The sequence below is a fragment of the Phyllobates terribilis genome, unplaced genomic scaffold, assembly GCF_046119375.1.
Source record: "Phyllobates terribilis strain yellow unplaced genomic scaffold, ASM4611937v1 Scaffold_4__5_contigs__length_816908805, whole genome shotgun sequence".
NCBI classification, from domain to species: domain Eukaryota; kingdom Metazoa; phylum Chordata; class Amphibia; order Anura; family Dendrobatidae; genus Phyllobates; species Phyllobates terribilis.
The window spans coordinates 603,993,413-604,015,526 of record NW_027362764.1 but is presented as its reverse complement, the minus strand read 5'-3'; the positions used below and the strand labels follow the sequence as shown (position 1 = coordinate 604,015,526).

At 42.3% G+C, this 22,114-nt stretch overlaps 1 protein-coding gene across 36 annotated transcripts in view; it reads right to left on the bottom strand.

The window, feature by feature from the left end:
- The window catches only part of DTNA (dystrobrevin alpha), a 303,097-nt gene that overhangs the window by 146,833 nt on the left and 134,150 nt on the right, over positions 1–22,114 (bottom strand). Inside the window, exon 1 of one of the 36 annotated variants that reach the window (XM_073679235.1) lies at positions 6,336–6,401. The exons of the other annotated variants lie outside the window; for them this stretch is intronic. The gene's annotated coding sequence lies outside the window, so the exon portion shown is untranslated. Of the gene's footprint in view, positions 1–6,335; positions 6,402–22,114 lie in introns of those variants that run through there. 36 annotated transcript variants of the gene reach the window in all.

Genomic DNA, 22,114 nt, shown 5'->3' with positions numbered 1-22,114 from the left:
ACAAAAGCGGTCTACAAAACAGATTTCTAAATTTATTAGGCTATTGAAGAGATTTGGTAATTCAGTGTGTGAAAACACAAACATATTCCTTATGTAGGTTGCTAAATAAAGGCGTTCGGTTCAATAAATTGAGCGATTATCTAAGAATGTCACATTATTTATTAGCATTACAGTTTGAGACAGTCATTACAACAAGACATTCAGAAATATACAACAAACAATACATTACATAATAGTTAAAGAAGTTGTTCACAACTTTATATTACTCCCCCAATGTATTCACCCGGGGCCCCTGAGGGATTTTGTAATTACCTTGTGTTGCAGATACTGCCTGTGAGTGGCGCTACCGTGGGCCGCTCGCAGGCATCACGTGACCCGCCACTGATGTCACGTCAAGCGAGGCGTGACATCAGTGACGCGGTCCCCGCGGTGCATGCTGGGTTGTGGGTGAGGTTACCCCCGTGTCACACCCAGCATCCATTGCGCGCTTTCCCAATGAATGGGGAGAGGGAGAGCGCGCGGTGGATGCAGGGTGTGACGTGTGGGGTAACCCTACCCACAGCCCAGCATCCACTGGTGGAACGCAGAAGAGACCCCCGGCTGCATCCGGAATCATGATGTGACATCAGCGGCTGTCCGAGCCGGATGCAGCCGGGGGTCACGTGATGCCTGTGAGCAGCCAGTGATAGCGCCGCTCACAGGCAGTAACTGCACCGCAAGGTAATTACAAAACCACTTAGGGGCCCCGGGGGAATACACTGGGGAGGTAATAAAATGTAGTGAACAACCCCTTTAACATAATTTATACAGTACACAATCAGCTTAGCTAGGAAATGTCAGACTCAAAGGGATCCCAGGAGCTGGGTCTGAATCTGCTGGCCAGGTTCTTGCACTGGAGGGAGCTGCAGAACTGCCATGGAGGGAATGCAGAGATCAAAAATAAATCTTTGTGTTTCTGCTGAGAGAATCTATCTTTCACTATTTGTCACACAGTGCCTTAGGACTGTGGTCACTAACCAGGTCCCTAGAACTAGGGGCATCCTAGTCTATCCCTCTTCCCCAGATTACTCCTAAAGTGGAGACGCCGGGGTCAGATGCCTTGCTATGCTCGTATAACAACCCTTATCTGTCCTATCCCCCACCCAGGGAGGTGGGAAGCTGAAGAGTACAGCATAACACTAACCAGACAAACAAGGGAAGACGGACAGGGATAAATGAAAATAACTATCATCCAAAATACACTTACCAAACAACAGAGTGGAACACAGGGGAGTAAAAGGAAGGAGAAACGAAATAGGAAAGGATGAGGATGTGCACACAAACAAAACACCAAGAAACAATCTCCTGAACAAATCTCCAAATGAAAACACCAACCACGAACTACATCTCCAACTCCACACCAGGCAGTAAGAACTAACACTGGAAATCCCTAAGTGCCAGAGGCGAGCATATATAGCAGGGTGGAGTGGCCAACACTGAACAGCTGAGACAATCCAAGTAGGAAAGCTCCAGGTGCTCCAACTGAACAGATTAACCCTTGCACTGCCAGCGAAGAAAAAACCCGCAAGATGGTGAAATACTTCTAACCGGTGCAGGAGTTTGTGAAACCAGAAACAGCAATCTTCTGGCCCCTCTCTGTCGCGGTATCCCTGTGACACTAAAATCCTGAAGGGCGCATGTCTTGCTCCTCAGATATTGGTAATGACTTACGCCATGGTATGGACAAGTAAGACACTCAGTGCAAGGACCCTACAAACAGCAGAAAAGGTCAGAGCTTCATTGGGTCCTATAAGCATGAGAAGGGTTAACATCACCAAACCCAAATTTTTTTATTTTTTTTTTAAAAGGAGGCTTAGATAAACTTGACAATCATAACACAACAATCTTTTGGTGTCATAAAAGGTTTCTATTTTAATACCGTTCATTAAGTAAAATGATCAACCAGCCTCAAATGGTGGATGGCACCAATGACTACAAAAACAGTGACATAACTTCACAGTAACTTACCTACATAATACTGAACTATTTACAAAATATACAGTAATTTGATTTCTAACATGATATCAACAGTTTGTAAAAATGTAGTTTGTCCCAATTGTGATTACGTTGTGGTCATCAACACAATCCCATTAACAAACTGTACGTGAAAACCTCAAATGCACAAAATTTTTTCCAGAAACGTTAAAACATTTGTATATAGGTTTTTCAATATACATGTCCGATAAAGAGGATTCGCCAATCCACATTTTACCAGGCAAGACGGGTACTGCATTCAGGTAGGGAGTGAATGGAGAGATAACTATTCATATTAATTGCTCTCCACATTTAAATCTATTGGAAATATAGAAAAAGAAAAAGCAAGCAAGTTCAGGGATTCCCATTCTTTCCAATTCTATCAGCTTAATAAGAAAGATAAAATTGTAGCTCGTGTTATATTCAGATACGTGCTGTCATACATTATCTTGACTTCCCTATTAGGTACCCTTTAGATACAGTTGTCGGCTATTTGTTATATATCTGATATGTGTCTTTCACCAGGAGACAGCAATCAGAAACATTTTTTAAGTAGGAACCTTTGTCTCTATTCACTTGACCTCATTAAATGTCTATTCTAGGAGATCCCATTTATTACCCGTCTACTGTATACCACTCTATATACAGTGGGTACAGAAAGTATTCAGACCCCTTTACATTTTTCACTGTTTGTTTCATTGCAGCCATTTGGTAAATTCTAAAAAGTTCATTTTTTTCTTATTAAAGTACACTCTGCACCCCATCTTGACTGAAGAAAACAGAAATGTAGAAATTTTTGCAAGTTTGTTAAAAAAGAAAAACTGAAATATCACATGGTCATAAGTATTCAGATCCTTTGCTCAGACACTCTTATTTAAGTCACATGCTGTCCATTTCCTTGTGATCCTCCTTGAGATGGCTCTACTCCTTCATTGGAGTCCAGCTGTGTTTAATTAAACTGATAGGACTTGATTTGGAAAGGCACACACCTGTCTATATAAGACCTCACAGCTCACAGTGCATCATGAGCTCAAAGGAACTGCCCAAGGAGCTCAGAGACAGAATTGTGGCAAAGCACAGATCTGGCCAAGGTTACAAAAGAATTTCTGCATTACTCAAGGTTCCTAAGAGCACAGTGGCCTCCATAATCCTTAAATGGAAGAAGTTTGGGACCACGAGAAGTCTTCCTTGACCTGGCTATCCAGCCAAACTGAGCAATCGTGGGAGAAGAGCCTTGGTGAGAGAGGTAAAGAAGAACCCCAAGATCACTGTGGCTGAGCTCCAGTGATGCAGTAGGGGGATGGGAGAAAGTTCCACAAAGTCAACTATCACTGCAGCCCTCCACCAGTCGGGCCTTTATGGCAGAGTGGCCCGACGGAAGCCTCTCCTCAGTGCAAGACATATAAAAGACTGCATAGAGTTCGCTCAACAACACATGAAGGACTCCCAAACTATGAGAAATAAGATTCTCTGGTCTGATATGACGAAGATAGAACTTTTTGGTGATAATTCTAAGCCATAAGTGTGAAGAAAACCAGGCACTGCTCATCACCTGCCCAATACAATCCCAACAGTGAAACATCGTGGTGGCAGCATCATGCTATGGTTTTTTTTTTCAGCTCCACGGACAGGACGACTGGTTGCAATTGAAGGAAACATGAATGCGGCCAAGTGCTGAGATATCCTGGATGCAAACCTCTTCCAGAGTGCTTTGGACCCCAGACTTGGCCGAAGGTTCACCTTCCAACAAAACAATGACCCTAAGCACACAGCTAAAATAACAAAGGAGTGGCTTCAGAACAACTCTGTGACCATTCTTGACTGACTCAGCCAGAGCCCTGACCTAAAGCCAATTGAGCATCTCTGGAAATACCTGAAAATGGCTGTCCACCAGCGTTCACCATCCAACCTGACGGAACTGGAAAGGATCTGCAAGGAAGAATGGCAGAGGATCCCCAAATCCAGATGTGAAAAACTTGTTGCATCATTCCCAAGAAGACTCATGGCTGTACTAGCTCTAAAGGGGGCTTCTACTCAATACTGAGCAAAGGGTCTGAATACTTATCACCATGTGATATTTCAGTTTTTGTTTTTTAATATGGGGTGCAGAGTGTCCTTTAATGAGAAAAAAAATAACTTTTTAGAATTTACCAAATGGCTGCAATGAAACAAAGAGTGAAAAATTTAAAGGGGTCTGAATACTTTCCATACCCACTGTAGGAGTTACTGGCTTTCTCACTTGGCAATAGGTACGTGTCTTAGCGTCCAGACCTGTACTGATTTATGAGCTATGCACTGCAGAGACGATAAATGTCGGTGGGAATACCTCCTTAAGGTATTTTTAAAAGGAAAGTATTATTTTCGTCTTTGATCTTCAATGTTAACCCCTTAGTGACCAATATATGTCTTTTTACTGAGCTGCGATATAAGAGACTAGCGTTCCCCCGACAGGTGACAATCCTGTAACTCTCACCTGTACACTATAGCTGACAACTTGCTGCATCAGCCACAATCAGTGTTGGCACTGACCATGCACGTTTGACCCCTTAGATTCTGCTGTCAATAGTGACTACAGAATATAAATAGTTAACAGAGTGTGTGGGGGCTTCCTCTTTAACCTCATCAGCACTTTGAGATCTTGATTGTATGGTCCTGATGTTTGCCATGGCAGTTCATGGCCAAATAACGGCCTAAAGGCCCCGTCACACTTAGCGACGCTGCAACGATCCCGACAACGATACGACCTGTCAGGGATCGTTGCTGCGTCGCTATGTGGTCGCTGGTGAGCTGTCAAACAGGCAGGCTCACCAACGATCAGGGGAGCAGCGACATCGTGGAAAGAATCTTTCCACGATGTCCTGCTCCTGGTTACCTGCCTGCTGAACCAGGAGCAGGCTGGTAACCATGATAAACATCAGATTACTAGGGGCACACGCGCACCTAGTAACCCGTTGTTTATCATGGTTACCACTCTGCTACAGTGAGCGGGAGGTTACCGCTCACTTTAGCAGGCTCGTAACCATGATAAACAGCGGGTTACTAAGTGCGCGTGTGCCCCTAGTAACCCGATGTTTATCATGGTTACCAGCCTGATCGCTGCTCCCGCTGGTCACACAAAGCGATGTGTGCTGACCAGCGGGAGGGCAACGACCAAAAAAATGGTCCAGGACACTTTGCAGCGATCTCACAGCAGGGGCCTGATCGCTGCAAAGTGTCACACATAGCGACATCGCTGGTGAGGTCGCTGTTGCGTCACCAAAACCGTGACACAGCAGCGATCTCGCTAGCGATCTCGCTATGTGAGACGGGGGCTTTAGAGTCTGCAGGCTATAGTGGCCTGTACAGAAGTTATCATAATTTAGGTGATAAAAATAAACTTTTTCATTCTTGACATGCCACTTTCCATTACTTCCTGAAAAGAACCAGAAGGGTTAATGAACTACCTGAAAGAAATGTTAAATACGTTGAGGGGTGCAGTTTTTAAAATGGTATCACTTTTGGGTGGTTTCCAACATATAGGACCCCGAAATTCACTTCAAAACTGAACAGGTCCCTATAAAAATACGTTTTGTAAATTTCCTTGAAAAAATGAAAAATTACTGCTACATTTTTAAACCTTCTAAAATGCTAACAAAATAAAACACTTTACAAATGGTGCTGATGTAAAGCAGACGTGAGGGAAATGTTATTTCTTCATGTTTTTGTGTGGTATGACTATTGGGATTAAAGGGATAGCCATTCAAATTTTGAAAATTGAAATTTTTAACACATTTTTGTAAAATTTCTGATATTTTTATAAATAAATGCAAAACATATCAACCTAAATTTACCATTATTATAAAGTATCATGTGCCACAAAAAAAAAAACAATCTTAAAATCCATGGGATATGTTGAAGTATTCCAGAGTTAATACTACATAAAGTTACACTGGTCAGATTTCAAAAAATTGCTTTTATATATATATATATATATATATATATATATATATATATATATATATATATATATATATATATTATATATATATATATTATATATATATATATATATATTATATATATATATATACTGTACAGTTACCAAAGATAGAAATTATGTAAAAACTTTCTACAAAACATTCTCAAGGTAGTTAAGGGTAGAAGATACAACTGTGCTGAACAGTTCATTTCTAAAAAGAAGTGCCTAAATGTCTGAGAGAAGAATGGGGGGGGATGTCCTATAAATTTGGGTTCATCTTATAGTCCATGACTATACGCAGAAAAAAAATGTAATTATAAACACCAAAAATTAAATACATTATGAAAACAAAAGGTTCATGTACCTGACAGCAGAATAGTTCCGGTCATTCTGAACTCAACATGCATCGTGATTTTGCATGACAGCGTTATAATCGTCTCTCAATAGTAAGCGCTCAGAATTTTGTACTGTGATTAGACGTTTTCAAATATGGAAAAAATTCTTAAAGGAATCAGGTTTCATGCATTCTGATTTGCTGCAGTGGCTTACAGCTAATCCTAGCACTTGGCAAGTTTGTACTTATTAATATTACTCAAAGTGCATACAGCTATCGCACAAGATAAGTCTGAGCCCACAGAAAAATAAAAATGTTTTTACAAGCTGCCAAACTTAATTAAACTTTCCTCATTGCAGTAAATCTGCCTTTTCCTCCAAAGCCTATGTCGATAGTTCATGGACCACCTAAGTAGACGACACATGTACAAATTACACAGTCCTTTTAATCTAAGATTTAGAAAACTAAACATTGAACAAGAAGATTGGAAGAAATGATTCACCTTAAAGAGAACCTGTCAGTCGATTCATGCTGCCCAAACTACGGACAGGATGAATCAAAGCCTGACTAAATGATGGCAGCCAGGTATATTATTATTTGAAATGCTCTGGGGTTTCAGAGAAAATATAGTTTGAAGAGCCTGGGTCTATAGGCAGAGACAAGACTAGTCCGGCGCTGCCAACGGACGGCTTTTTCCTCTGCTGATCCAAGTAATTGGAAGGTCTCTTCAATGTGTGTACCCAGTGAGAGACCTTGCAATCACCTGGAGCATCCCTTCAAAAAGCTGGTCGGGAGTAGAGGGGCTCCAGACTAGTCTCCTTTCCGCCTATTTTCCCCAGCTAGGTTTTCAAGCTATGTTTTCTCTGATTCATGCTGTCACGGGTGTGTCAGATGTGACAGTCGCCCTGCAGTTGGTTGCAGGAGATCTCTTCTTTTGGCATTACAGACACCTTCTTAGATCTGTCTCACTCTAGGACCCATCGGCTACCTTCCTCTTGCTAATTAACAGCCTGGCCTTGGAGTATAAATACCTTCACTTTGCAATAGGGAGGCGCTGGTGATATTCACATGACCCCTTGTGAAGGCTTGGAGCAAGTGTAGTTCTTACTTCCTCTCTGGTGCTAAAAGGACGTGTGTGCAATCTCTCTGAAGTCAACTCAAGCTAAGCTACTTCCCCCGTGTCTGTCTCCCCTTGCTGTCTTTAGTATTAGTGGGGACTGACTAGAGCTCACCCCCCCCCCCCCATTCCCTAGCCAGACCTCAACTCTAGGGAGAAAAAGGATTTAGGTTCCTGCTCGGCGATTGGTGAGCAACCAATAAAGGGACGATAGGGAAGGACAGGGTGATATCAGATCAGCCAAGGAGGTCTTCACCCCCTCTGTCCTTAGCGTCTGAGCTCCCTTCGGTTCATCCCTTCGTGTTGCACTTTGTCTTTCCTACACTGTGTGTGACATTTGCCTGCAGATTCGATTGCATTGGTTCCCTTTAAATGACTGTTAGAATTTTGCCACATTTTATACTGCGCAGACCAATGTATCTTGCACCTTCAACCCACTTTCCATTGTGAAAGCATAGGTTTATTTTCCTAATTAGTAGTTCCTTCAATTCCAGAGAAGCCATCAGTAGAATTCTCACTGTTGTACTGCTATTTTCTGCTGACAGAAAGCAGAGAGAACCGGCAGGGAATATGAACAAGCCATAGCCCTGTATGATATTTTCAGGTCACTTCTACTGCTAATGTCATAGAATTAAATAACAAAAAGAGTAGCAACCTAAAAAGAAAGCATGGTGGCCAAAACCTGGTGATTTCTGATAAAATACTGATGGATCTAGATCACTAAAACTTTAATTAAATGGTTACTATGAAGATATCAAGCTCTCACCTATTTGTGGGATAGGTGATACCTTCCAGATCGCTGGGCTCCCACAGATTCTGAAAACTACAAAGTAACATGGGAATCGAGTGACATTTAAGCATGTGCAGCTCCGCTGAGAACTGTGATCGGCTCTTTCCAACAGTCCCATAAACAATGTATGGGCTTGGGTTGCGAATGATTGACCGCCACTCCATTCAGTTCTCAGGATTGCTGGGGGTCCCAAAGGTTAGACCCCCAGAGATCAGCAAGTTATCATGTATTACCCACCTCTCGTCTTTGGTTCAGGCAGCGGCTCCCCTCCCCCCCTTCTCTTTAGACTGGCTGCTGTATATGCATGCTAATCTATCACAGGCTTATCAGAGATTGAGGGTACCAGGAGAAAATTTTCAGTAAAGCAAGTGCAGAATGATTATAATAAAGTACAGATTATTAAAAGAGGGCTTACCAGGGAACTGCGATGCATTGAAGGGATATTCCAGTCTCCAAGATCCTATCCCAATATGTAGTAGGTGTAATAGTAATATTAGCAAATACCTCCAATTAGAAATATAGTATAGTTCTTCTGATGTCTCTTTCCTCATGTTGAGGCATTGTAGGACCTTAGGTATCCATGGTTATGACCACTAGCAACTAGCTAACTGTCACTATATCAGTGGTCATAACCATGGATGCCTAAGGTCCTGCAATGCCCTGCTCATGAGGAAAGAGACACCAGAAGAACTATACTACATTTGTAACTGTAGGTATTTGCGAATATTAATATTATTAATATACCTACTACATATTGGGATAGGATCTTGGATATGGGAATACCCCTTTAAAGCCGAGGTCCACTTTTTGGACAAGTCCTTATTAAAAGCGCCAACGTTCAGCATACCATAGCAAAAATGTACCAATCGGACTAGCACTATTCCAACAACCCAACTGGACAAGCACCATTCCTCCTATCTCAGCACTGTCTCCTCTGGGGAGGTAAGTGCACAATTTTTCTATTTAAGCTGCATAATGAAGCTATTAATAAGGAACTGTCAAGTCTTCAACAAACCCTTTAAGGGGCTGAGTCTTAGTAAGCAGGGCTGTGGAGTCAGTAAACCAAGAATCTGACTCCTTTGTAAATGGCCAATAAATAGTAATAACAAATTTATTGTAGTAAAATGGTAACGTCACTGAATCACAGTTTGTTACCCTATAGAGTCACTCACAAGTCATATGTAAGAGGTGATGGAGGGGGCTAATAACTATGCAATGTTTTGACAGTATTATGGACTTTCTGAAATTCACATCACCAGCTCTTATTATATTCTCCTCATGGTGTTTATCTCTGGCTAGAACAGGAGGCCATATTCCTTCTGTTTGGTAAGTTATTCCAGACAGCATTTCCACTAAACAAATGTCAACTAAAATAACATTTTCATGGGTACTGCTGTACAAAATGCTGACTTCCAACTCACAAGAAGGGACCCTTGAATAGCTATGAATAATGCTCCGCTCATCCTCACGAAGCAGGAAACAAGGAGAAATGCTTAATTCATACGAATCAAAAATGTTTTAATGAATTATTTAAGCCTTTTGCAAGTCAATGTGATTTTCACATTCTCTCAGAGATATCCATGCACATGTTGTGCTCCTACGCAAGTCTATGTATAATGCAATCAGCAAGGAAGGTTATACACAATGATCAAACCCCAATGCCCTTGTACCAGAATCAATATTAGTGGGAGAACAGCGGCCCTAGTGAGGCCATGCAACCACCATAAGAGGCAGTCACCTAGTCATCTCATAATGATCTCAGTATATCTGATCTTCTCAGGCATACATGGTCAATGAGTCACATTATTAACAAAACCTCTACAAAACTGAAGGCAATCAGGATAAATATCACATTCCACATTTATTGGAAAAAGTCAATTCTTATCTTGTATAGCCAAACTTAATGTGAAGGCTGTTACTGGAGCAGCTGCCAACTCCTCTTCTCTTCAAGTGCCCCCTGACATCAGAAGATCAAGGCCAGAGGGTGCTGCTTAGGTAGATCATTATGGGAGGTAATCTGTCTTTAGGAAGAAGGAGTCTTTTGAGGTAGACGGTATATAGCCTTAAAGCCCCCGTCACACTAAGCGAGATCACTAGCGAGATCGCTGCTGAGTCACAAGTTTTGTGACGCAACAGTGACCTCAGCAGCGATCTCGCTATGTGTGACACTTAGCAGCGACCATGCTCCTGCTGTGAGATCGCTGGTCGTGTCGGAATGGTCTGGACATTTCTTTGATTGTTGAGGTCCCGCTGGGTAGCATGCATCGGTGTGTTTGACACCTTACCAACGACCTTGTTGACGACTCAAGACACAGAAACACATAGGCGTGCATCGTTATACAGATCGTTACGGGTCGCCGCATCATTGCTGCGTCGTTGGGAAGATCTGACTGTTTGACATCTCACCAGCGACCACATAGCGACGCAGCAACGATCCCTGACAGGTCGTATCGTTGTCGGGATCGCTGTAGCGTCGCTTAGTGTGAAGGGGCCTTAAGAGTATAAGCATAGTTGTGGGGTCAGCATTTCTAGAATGAAAAAAAGTCAGGCATCAAAACGCAAAATATGCATCATAATCTGAATTCAGTCCATGTGGTTTCACCATGGATTTCAGTAAAGATATTCAGCGCAGTGCAACAGTTTATATTTTATACTGTGTGTGAACTCGACCCCCCCCAGGTTCTACCTTACTAACAGGGCGGTGGAGTTGGAGTCAGTGGAAACGTACAGAATGCCGTCAGGTAAGGAAGTCCAGCACCATATGACATTCTACTATTCACAAAAATAACCAATGGGACATGCACCTCCTGGAAAGGGATTCCGAATGAGGCAAACAATAGTCACTGAGTGAGAAAGGTGGCACTCACATCCCTTAAAAGTCATTTTATTCAGAAATAGTTAAAATGGTTGAGGGAGTATATGGGACACAATATGGACAAAGGCTGTTTCGCACCTTCTTGCGCTTCAACGGGTCCTTCAGTGTTTCTATAATGAAAAAGAGTCAAGCATCGATGCATCATAATCTGCATTTAGCCCAATGTGGTTTCACCATGGATTTCAGTAAAGATATTCAGCGCAGTGCAACAGTTTATATCTTATACTGTGTGTGAACTTTAACCCCCCCCCCCAGGTTCTACCTTACCAACAGGGCGGTGGAGTTGGAGTCAGTGGAAACGTGCCGAATACAGCTTCAAAAAATATTATCTGTTATTTATATTGATTAACTTATTATCTTTCATAGAAATTTAGAAATGTTAATATAATTTATGCGGTATCAATCTAAGATTCCTAAAAAATAAAAATAATAATTATCCTGTGATACAGTGATGTTCCAATTTTACTACAGTAAATGTGTGTGGGGGGGTCATGGGGGTCTGTTTTAGCCAGGGTTGCTGACTTGACTTACTATTTTTTCTGGACAGCTAAACAAAAATAATCACAGACAGAGAGAAAATATTTTTTATGGACACATTGGAAAACCATAATAAATCATTATGATTATAAGTGATCCATGTCTACAGCCAATAATTCTGATATGAAGACATCGGCTGTACCACTGTAAAATTATGATAAATCACAGTCAAAAATAATCTTTATAGGTTCCATCAGCTTCAAAAAACATTGTGGACACCTCAATTTTTTATGAAAAGGGCAAAAAAAGTGCTTTAATTTTATAAACAGTCCTGGAATTTCCAGAAATTCATTTAAAATGACCTCTGGAGGCAGATTTTCATTCAGATCTGTGTCTTGTCCATAGCCTGGTACAGCTCAATTACATATAAGAAAAAAGTTCTTTTTGTTCTTTTTTGTGGGGCACAAAGCATAGTCAACTATACTCAGTGCATCAACCTGACCCAAATGCACCCCCAGGCTCATGTGCATGTGGCTTCAAAGATAAACAGTTGAAACCAGAAGTTTACATACACTATATAAAAAGACACATATGCATTTTTTTCTCAATATCTGACATGAAATCAGAATAAACCTTTCCCGTTTTAGGTCAATTAGGATTACCATAATTTTTAATATTTGTCAAATGTCAGAATAATGAGAGAGAGAATGTTTTAAGGTATTTTTATTACTTACTGCAAAGTCAAAAATTTACATACACTAAGATTACTATGCCTTTAAACAATTCTGGACTGCCCATATGATGATGTCATGTGTTTGGAAGCTTCCGATAGTTTTTTTTGGAAAGATCTGAGTTAATTAGAGACACACCTGCCGATGTATTTTAATGCACACCTGAAACACACTGTTTCTTTGTGTAGCATCATGGGAAAGTCTAAAGAAATCAGCCAAGATATCAGGAAGAGAATTGTGGACTTGCACAAGTCTGGCTCATCCTTGGGTACAATTTCAAGATACCTGAAGGTGCCTTGTTCATCGGTACAAACAATTATACGCAAGTACAAACAAGATGGGAATGTCCAGCCATCATATAGCTCAGGAAGGAGACGAGTTTTGTTTCCCAGAGATGAACGTGCTTTGGTCCAACAATTGCATATCAACCCAAGGACAAAAGCAAAACACCTTATGAAGCTGATGGCGGAAGCTGGTAAGATTGTGTCAACATCCACAGTGAAATGAGTACTGTATCAAGATGGGCTGAAAGGCCACTCTGCCAGGAAGAAGCCATTACTCCAAAAGAAACATAAAAAAGCCAGATTAATGTTTGTAAATGCACACAGAAACAAAGACCTTAATTTTTTGAGACATGTCTTGTAGTCTGATGAAACTAAAATTGAACTTTTTGGGCATAATGACCATAGTTATGTTTTGAGGAAAAAGGGAGAAGCTTGGAAGCCTAAGAACACCATCCCAACTGTGAAAAACAGGGGTGGCAGTGTCATGCTGTGGTGTTGTTTTTCTGCAGGAAGGACTGGTGCACTTCACAAAATAGATGAGAAAAGAAGATTATGTAGCAATACTGAAGCAACATCTCAAGACATCAGCCAGGAAGTTAAAGCTTGGGCAAAAATGGGTCTTCCAAATGGACAATTACCAGAAGCATACTGCCAAAATGGTAACAAAGTGGCTTAAGGATAACAAAGTCAATGTTTTGGATTGGCCATCACAAAGCCCTGATCTCAATCCTATTGAAAATTTATGGGCAAAGCTGAAAAGGCAGGTGCGAGCAAGGCGACCTACAAACCTGGATCAGTTACACCAGTTTTGTCAGGAGGAATGGGCCCAAATTCCGACCAACTATTGTGAGAAGCTTGTGGAAGGATATCCAAAACGTTTGACCCAAGTCATTCAGTTTAAGGGCAATGGTACCAAATACTAAATGAAATGTATGTAAACTTTTGACTTTGCAGTAAGTAATAAAAATGCCTTAAAACATTCTCTTTCTCTCTCTCTCATTATTTTGGCATTTGGCAAATATTAAAAATTATGGTAATCTTAACTGACCTAAAACGGTAAAGGTTTATTCCGATTTCATGCCAGATATTAAGAAAAACATGCATATGTGTCTTTTGATATAGTGTATGTAAACTTCTGGTTTCAACTGTATATCTCGGCGCTGGCATACTGCATTACTAAAAAAACTGAAATCCTTTTTATTGTTTCTCTTGTGCAGCAGTCATGTGCACTGTAATAGTGACAGCACTGCTTCAGCCATTAAATGAAGAACAAAGAGGCAGCAGAGAGATTGCACTCGACCTGGGAAGCTTGATTATCAGTGTGTACAGTATATCACAAAAGTGAATACACTCCACACCTTCAAGACAACCACTGCCTTGCTAAAGAAACTGAGGGTAAAGGTGCTGGACTGGCCAATCATGTCTCCAGACCTAAATCCTATTCAGCATCTGTGGGGCATCCTCAAATGGAAGGTGGAGGAGCACAAGGTCTCTAACATCCACCAGTTCTGTGGTGTCGTCACGGAGGAGTGGAAGAGGATTCCAGTGGTGACCTGTGAAGCTCATGTGAACTCCATGCCCAAGAGAGTTAAGATGGTGCTTGAAAATAATGGTGGCTACACAAAATATTGACACTTTGGGCACAATTTGGCCATTTTCACTTAGGGGCATACTCACTTTTAATTCCAGCGGTTTAGACATTAATGGCTGTGTGTCGAGTTATTTAGTGGGCACACCAAGTTTACACTGTTATACAAGCTGTACACTGACTACTTTATGTTGTATCAAAGTGTCATATCTTCAGTGTTGTCCCATGAAAAGATATAATAAAATATTTACAAATATGTGAGGGGTGTACTCACTTTTGTGACATACTGTGTATATTCTTCAACATGCAAGCCTTTAACCCCTTAATAACATTTGACGTACTAATACGCGTCTGTGCCCTGGGACTTAAGAGCCAGACCCGTATTAGTACGTCATGGCGATCGCGCGCGCACACAGGCTGTGCGGGCGCGATCGCCGCCGGGTGTCAGCTGATTGTCACAGCTGACACCCGGTACTATGTGCAGGGAGCGGTCCTGCACCGCTCCCAGCACATTAACCCCCGCGATGCTGCGATCGAAGTCGATCGAAATCGATCGCGGCATTGCGGGGGCAAGGGGAGGTGATCGGCGATACTCACCTCCTCTTCCGGCTTCCAGCGCAGACTGCAGCGGCTTCCCGGGTGTTGCCATGACGACCCGATGTCGTCATGACAACATCCGGGTCACCAGAGAGCAGGAAGATTGCTTGGACATGCGCAGTGCATCTCCAAGCAATCTTCACACTGTGCACTTCTGACAGCCTTCATGGCATAGGGATGGTGCTCCATTCCTGTGCCATGCAGGCGATCAGAAAAAAAAAAGTGAAAGTCCCAGAGTGGGACAAAGTAATAAGGTGTACAAACTGTCTGAAAGTGGAAAAAAAAAAAAAAAATGTGCAAAAATATTATAAAAAAATAAAAAAAATAATACACCAAAAATAAAAATATAATGTACCCATCAATAAATATTATTATAAAAAAAATTAAAAAAAAACAATAAAAGTACACATATTTGGTATCGCCGCGTCCGGAACAGCCTGACCTATAAAACTGTCCCACTAGTTAACCCCTTCAGTGAACACGGTAAAAAAAAAAAACGCAGCAAAAAACAATGCTTTATCACCATACCGCCAAACAAAAAGTGGAATAACACGCGATCAAAAAGACGCATATAAATAAAAATGATACCGCTGAAAACGTCATCTCGTCCCACAAAAAACAAGCCACCATACAGCTCCATCAGCCGAAAAATAAAAAAGTTTCAGCTCTCAGAATAAAGCGATGCTAAAAAATATTTTTTTCTATAAAATAGCTTTTATTGTGTATAAGCGCCAAAACATAGAAAAATTATACAAATGTGGTACCGCTGTAAACGTACTGACCCGAAGAATAAAGCTGCCTTATCAATTTTACCACACGCGGAACAGAATAAAAAAAAAAAAAAAACAATTCCTGAATTGTTGGTTTTTGTTTATTCTGCCTCCCAAAAATCAGAATAGAAAGTGATCAAAAAATGTCACGTGCCTGAAAATGGCACCAATAACAACGTCAAGTCATCCCGCAAAAAACGAGCCGTCACATGACTGTCTGCCAAAATCTGGAAAAATTATAGCTCTCAAAATATGGCGATGCAAAAACTAGATTTTACAAAAAATGCGTCTTTTAGTGTGTGACAGCTGTCAGTCATAAAAACCCCATATGATTCTGGCATTGCTGTAATCACACCGACCCGAAGAATAAAGTCGTCTAATCACTTATACCGCACAAGGAACGGCGTCAAAAATAAACTCTTGGGTTAGGATTGGGCTAGGGTTAGGGCTGGGTTTGGGGCTAGGGTTGTGCTGGGGCTAGGGTTGTGCTGGGGCTAGGGTTGTGCTGGGGCTTGGGTTGTGCTGGGGCTAGGGTTGTGCTGGGGCTAGGGTTGTGCTGGGGCTAGGGTTGTGCTGGGGCTAGGGTTGTGCTAGGGCTAGGGTTGTGCTAGGGCTAGGGTTGTGCTAGGGCTAGGGCTGGGGTTGGGATTTTTTTCAAAAGTAAGAAAAAAAGATGACGATATGGTGACTAGTGTTGAGAGCAAGTGCTCGCTACTTGAGTTTGCATCGGGTGCTCTGGTATGCATTGAGTATCGTGGGTATTTGAGTGACATGCTCGAGTCTCTGCCCCATATGCTTCGCGGCCAAAAAACTTTACGGGGATTGCCTGCCATGCACGAGCGATCCCCGCATGTTTTTTTTTGGGTGCCTAATAACCGTGAAACATGCGGAGCAGGGACTCGAGCATGTCACTCGAGCACACGCTGTACATGGTGCATACCTGAGTACCCGATGCAAACTCAAGTAGCGAGCACTTGCGCTCAAGAATAATGACAACTTATTCAATATGATGACCTAATGTAAACAAATTCTGTGCCGTACCTCTGGGTTCAAAATGTTCACTATACACCTTAATAAAATCCTTGAGGGGTATAGTTTCCAAAATGGGGACACTTGTGGGGGAGCTCCACTGTTTAGGCACATCACGGGCTCTCCAAACGCGACATGGTGTCCGCTAACAAATTGAATGGAAAATCGGCTCAAATTGTTAGCGGACGCCATGTTGCGTTTGGAGAGCCCCTGTGTGCCCAAACATTGGAGCTCCCCCACAAGTGACCCCATTTTGGAAACTAGACCCCCCAAGGCACCTATCTAGATGCATAGTAAGCACTTGGAACCCCCAGGTGCTTCACAAATTGATTCGTAAAAATGAAAAAGTGAAAAAAAAAAACACTTTTCATTTTTATGAATCAATTTGTGAAGCACCTGGGGTTCCAAGTGCTCACTATGCATCTAGAAAGGTGCCTTGGGGGGTCTAGTTTCCAAAATGGGGTCACTTGTGGGGGAGCTCCAAAGTTTGGGCACAGAGGGGCTCTCCAAACGCAATGTGGTGTCCGCTAACAATTTGAGCCGATTTTCCATTCAATTTGTTAGCGGATACCATGTTGCATTTAGAGAGTCCCTGTGTGCCCAAACATTAGAGCTCCCCCACAAGTGACCCCATTTTGGAAACTAGACCCCCCAAGGCACCTATCTAGATGCATAGTAAGCACTTGGAACCCCCAGGTGCTTCACAAATTGATTCGTAAAAATGAAAAAGTGTTTTTTTTTTCACTTTTTCATTTTTACGAATCAATTTGTGAAGCACCTGGGGGTTCCAAGTGCTCACTATGCATCTAGAAAGGTGCCTTGGGGTGTCTAGTTTCCAAAATGGGGTCACTTGTGGGGGAGCTCCAATGTTTGGGCACACAGGGGCTCTCCAAACAGAACATGGTGTCCGCTAATTATTCAAGCAAATTTTACAATCAAAAAGTCAAATGGCGCTCCTTCCCTTCCGAGCCCTGCCGTGCGCCCAAACAGTGTTTCTTCCCCAAATATTGGGTATCTGCGTGCCCAGGGGAAATTGCACAACAAATTTTGGGGTCCATTTTTTTCTGGTTACCCCTGTGAAAATAAAAAAAATTGGGTCTAAAGTAACATTTTTGTGAAAAAAGTTAAATGTTCATTTTTTTCTTCCACATTCAAAAAATTCCTGTGAAGCACCTGAAGGGTTAATAAAGTTCTTGAATGTGGTTTTGAGCACCTTGAGGGGTGCAGTTTTTAGAATGGTGTCACTTTTGGGTATTTTCTGTCATAAAGACCTCTCAAAGTGACTTCAAATGTGATGTGGTCCCTAAAAAAATGGTTTTATAAATTTTGTTGGAAAAATGAGAAATCGCTGGTCAACTTTTAACCCTTATAGCTCCCTAACAAAAAAAAATTTTGGTTCCAAAATTGTGCTGATGTAAAGTAGATATGTGGGAAATGTTATTTATTAACTCTTTTGTGTGACATATCTCTCTGATTTAAGGGCTTAAAAATTCAAATTTTGAAAATCGCAAAATTTTCAAAATTTTCGCCAAATTTCTGTTTTTTTCACAAATAAACGCAAGTGATATCGAAGAAATTTTTCCACATTCATGAAGTACAATATGTCACGAAAAAACAGTCTCAGAATCAGGGGGATCCGTTGAAGCGTTCCAGAGTAATTACCTCATAAAGTGACAGTGGTCAGAATTGTAAAAATTGGCCCGGTCATTAACGTGCAAACCACCCGCGGGGCTTAAGGGGTTAAAGGGAATCTGTCACCTCCTGGGAGATATCAGACCTCTATTATGGGCATACAAGTTATAGAAAAATAAATCTATACATACCTGTATGGCCCATAGTAGAGGTCTGCTTGCAGAGAAAAGTGTTTTTATCACCTCTGCTTTCCACAGGTTTGGCGTCCGGGGGACGCCAAGAAATCCCTGCCTAACTGTTTATTATTCCCTGAAATCCCCGCCTATGTGCTTACTTACCATATCCCCCCCATCCCCAGCATGTCACAGAGCCATGTGCTCCTGACTTCCCGGGCATGCGCAAAGCGCCGCTCACAGAGAGCACGCTTTGCTTCATCCCAGCCCGGTCTCTCCGTACACTGCAGGGTACTACTGTGCAGGCGCCGGGGGGGGTCACTGTCACTTCCCGGCGCCTGCGCAATAAAACCCTGCGGCGTAGTATACGGAGAGATGGGGCCGGGATGAAGCAAAGAACGCTGTATGTGGCGCTTTGGGCATGCCCGGGAAGTCAGGGAGCACAGTGCACGTCACAGGGCCCTGTGACGTGCAGGGGAGGGGGGGGGATATGGTAACTAAGCATATCGACGGGGATTTCGGGGAATAATAAACAGGCGGGGATTTCTTGGCCTCCGGGGGACGCCAACCCTGTGAAAAACAGAGTGGACAAAAACACTTTTCTCTGCAATCAGACCTCTACTATGGGCCATACAGGTATGTATAGATTTACTTTTCTATAACCTGTATGCCCATAGTAGAGGTCTGATATCTCCCAGGGGGTGACAGATTTTTTTTATTAAAGGGAATCTATTTCCAGAAAACCCCTTTAAGGGTGTGTTTACACTAGTGGATGGTGTCTGTTACTTGACCGTTGATTGGCAGTTGCTTAATTACATGTTTAGACAAGCCGCTCATGCTTCCCATGCGCACGATTGGTAATACGACTGTTCCACACATATAGGCTGTCATTGTTCTCGTCAGCATATCGTCCTGTTAAACAGAACATGCTGCAGAGAACAATGATTTTTCAAATCATTTCGCCCAATGAGTGAGTACTTTGCTTGTTCATCGGGTGATTGGTAGCCTGTTTAAACTAATTGGAAAAGAGGGATGGTCGGCACTCCAACGGATAAAATCAAAAAGCTTTATTGGATCATCTTAAAAGGTTTAAAAAACAGTCTGACGCTCCTGCTTGGTTCCCGTCACTTGCAGTGAGCTGTAGGACCTGCGCTGACGTCAGAGTCATGTGACGGGTCACGTGACGCTGACGTCGGCAGGTCTTTCAATTCAAAGTTGCCGGCGAGGGAGAATGGATTGAGCAGGACAGCGCGGGCCATCGGAGGTAAGTATATACACTCTCTCGGGTCACACTATATAAATCCATGTCGGCTACATGGATTTATATAGTGTGACCTAGTTGTCAAGCACTTTCCAGGTGATGCTAAAATCGCCTGGAAAGCGCTTGTCAATCTGCATGCGGAAACGCATGTGAATCCGCATGTGGATCCGCATGTATTCTGCAGGAAAAACGCATGCACAATCTGCATGCGTTTTTTCTGCCAGGGAGATGCAGAAATGATGCAGAAATTTTCTGCTTCATTTCTGCATCGTGTGCACATACCCTTACGCAAAATTAATTGACATGCTGCGGATTTTTGAGCGCAGCGTTTACGCTGTGGAAAAATCCGCATCATGGGCACAGCACATGCGGATTTCAATTGGGGATCATTGCTGCCCTTCTACCATGCGTTTTTAATGCGTTTCCGCGGCGTTTACGCAACTGCAAAAACGCTGCGGAAACGCATTAAATACGCATCGTGTGAACTCAGCCTTAAAACGGACTTCCGGGAGAAGACAGTGTTCAGAGTTTAGCACCAGCCCGAACTTTTAAGTTCAGGATCACTCATCTCTAATTATGTATATACATACTGTGGTAGATCCGCTCACTTGGTTGCACATCAAGGAATACATGAACACTGTCTCTTTAAATTCTTCCCAGATTTATTAGGCATCATAAAATATGGGAAGTAAAAGAAACACGGCCCTTTGGGCAAAAACAGGAAAGATAAAGCCAAGTGGGGATACCAAACACAGTCCTTGTGGTAGCGGGGATACACCAGCTCAGAGTCCAGCAAACACAGGATTCAGATTAGCACAGAACACACAAGCTCCTCTCTGGAGCCAGCTTCTCCAGACACTGAACACTCAATGACTCAGCAGCAGAGTATTTAAACTCACAGACCAGACCCTGAGGTGGAGATATGGAGAACAACCTCCCATCTGCTCTATGGTTGTTCTCAGTAAAACACGCCCTTTTACAAATTGGTGATTTAACCCCTCAACAAATAACATGATGGAGGAAACGTAACAGTTTTAATTCACTGAAGCTAATAGCCTCAGGGAAACATATCTCCCCACCAGCACTTTACCAGTGACTTAGTCACAATACACACATATTACAGACTCACACTAGTGTACCTTCAGAGTGTAGAAGACGAGATTGGGCAAGGATATATGTAACGTTATACATAAAACTATTAAATATTTAACGCTACTAATATTACAGAGGTCAGGTAACATCTTGTAAGTTAACACCAGTCTCCGAGTGTAAAGTAAGTGACAATCTGAAAATAGATCAGACAACTTTATGAACTTTTGCAGGTTCTTTTCTTTATGTTTCTTTCATGACATTAATATACAGCGACATGCAGAAGTTGTTTTAGATTTTTATACAGAAAAGTAATCAGAAAGTGTAAGGCTGTGTGCCCACGATGCGTTTTTTAAGAGTTTTTACAGCGGCAATTCCGCTGCAGAAACACTTAAAAAACGCTTGGTAATAGGCCTGCCATGTTCCCCAATGATAATCCGCATGTGCTGTGCACATGCTGCGGAAATTTCTGCTGCGGGTTATCATTGCGGAAAAAAACGCAGCACTACCAATTATTTTGCGGAAGTGCTGAGTTTTCGCCGCCATTGACTTGCATTGGAACGCATGGATTACGCATCACTGCATCTGTACATGCGCATTCCATGCGTTTCAATGTGCGGATGGTACCCGGGTCTGGAGAAGAGGAGACTCTCCTCCGGACCCGGGTACCATAGAACCTGTAAAAAAAAGAATAAAATAAAAAATAAATATATACTTACCTTCTGATGGCCCCCGGTGTGCTTGTCTTCGCTTCCCGGCAGATTGCGGTGGACTGAAGGACCTGCGCTGACTTCATTTAGTCATGTGACGGCAGTTCCTTCAGTGTACCGCGATCTGCCGGCATGAGAGGACGGAGGGAAGCAAGACTGCGGGGGCCATCAGAAGGCAAGTACAGATTTATTTTTTATTTTTTGACATTCTCTCGGTCACACTATATAAATCCATGCCGTTTGCATGGATTTATATAGTGTGACCAAGTTGTCAAGCACTTTCCAAGTGATGCTAAAATCGCTTGGAAAGCGCTTGACAACCCGCATGCAGAAATGCATGTGAAGAACGCTTCACTTCCGCATGTCCCTGGCAGGAAAAACGCATGTACAATCCGCATGTACAATCCGCATGTGTTTTTCTGCCAGGGAGATGCAGAAACGCTCAGGAAAAAATCCGGAGCATTTCTGCATCGTGGGCACATAGCCTAAGGCTGCAGCTGTGGTGAGTTTTTATTTTGCTGCAATAGCTTTTTTGACTGCAAAGTGTGAACACAACCTTACATGAGTTTAGGGTACAGACACAAATTTCTTAATTTTTTTTTACATTATGCAAAGCCGAGTTTAAATATATTTATTATATGTATTAATTTTATTAAGCAATATTTGTATTTTCTAACATTTCCACT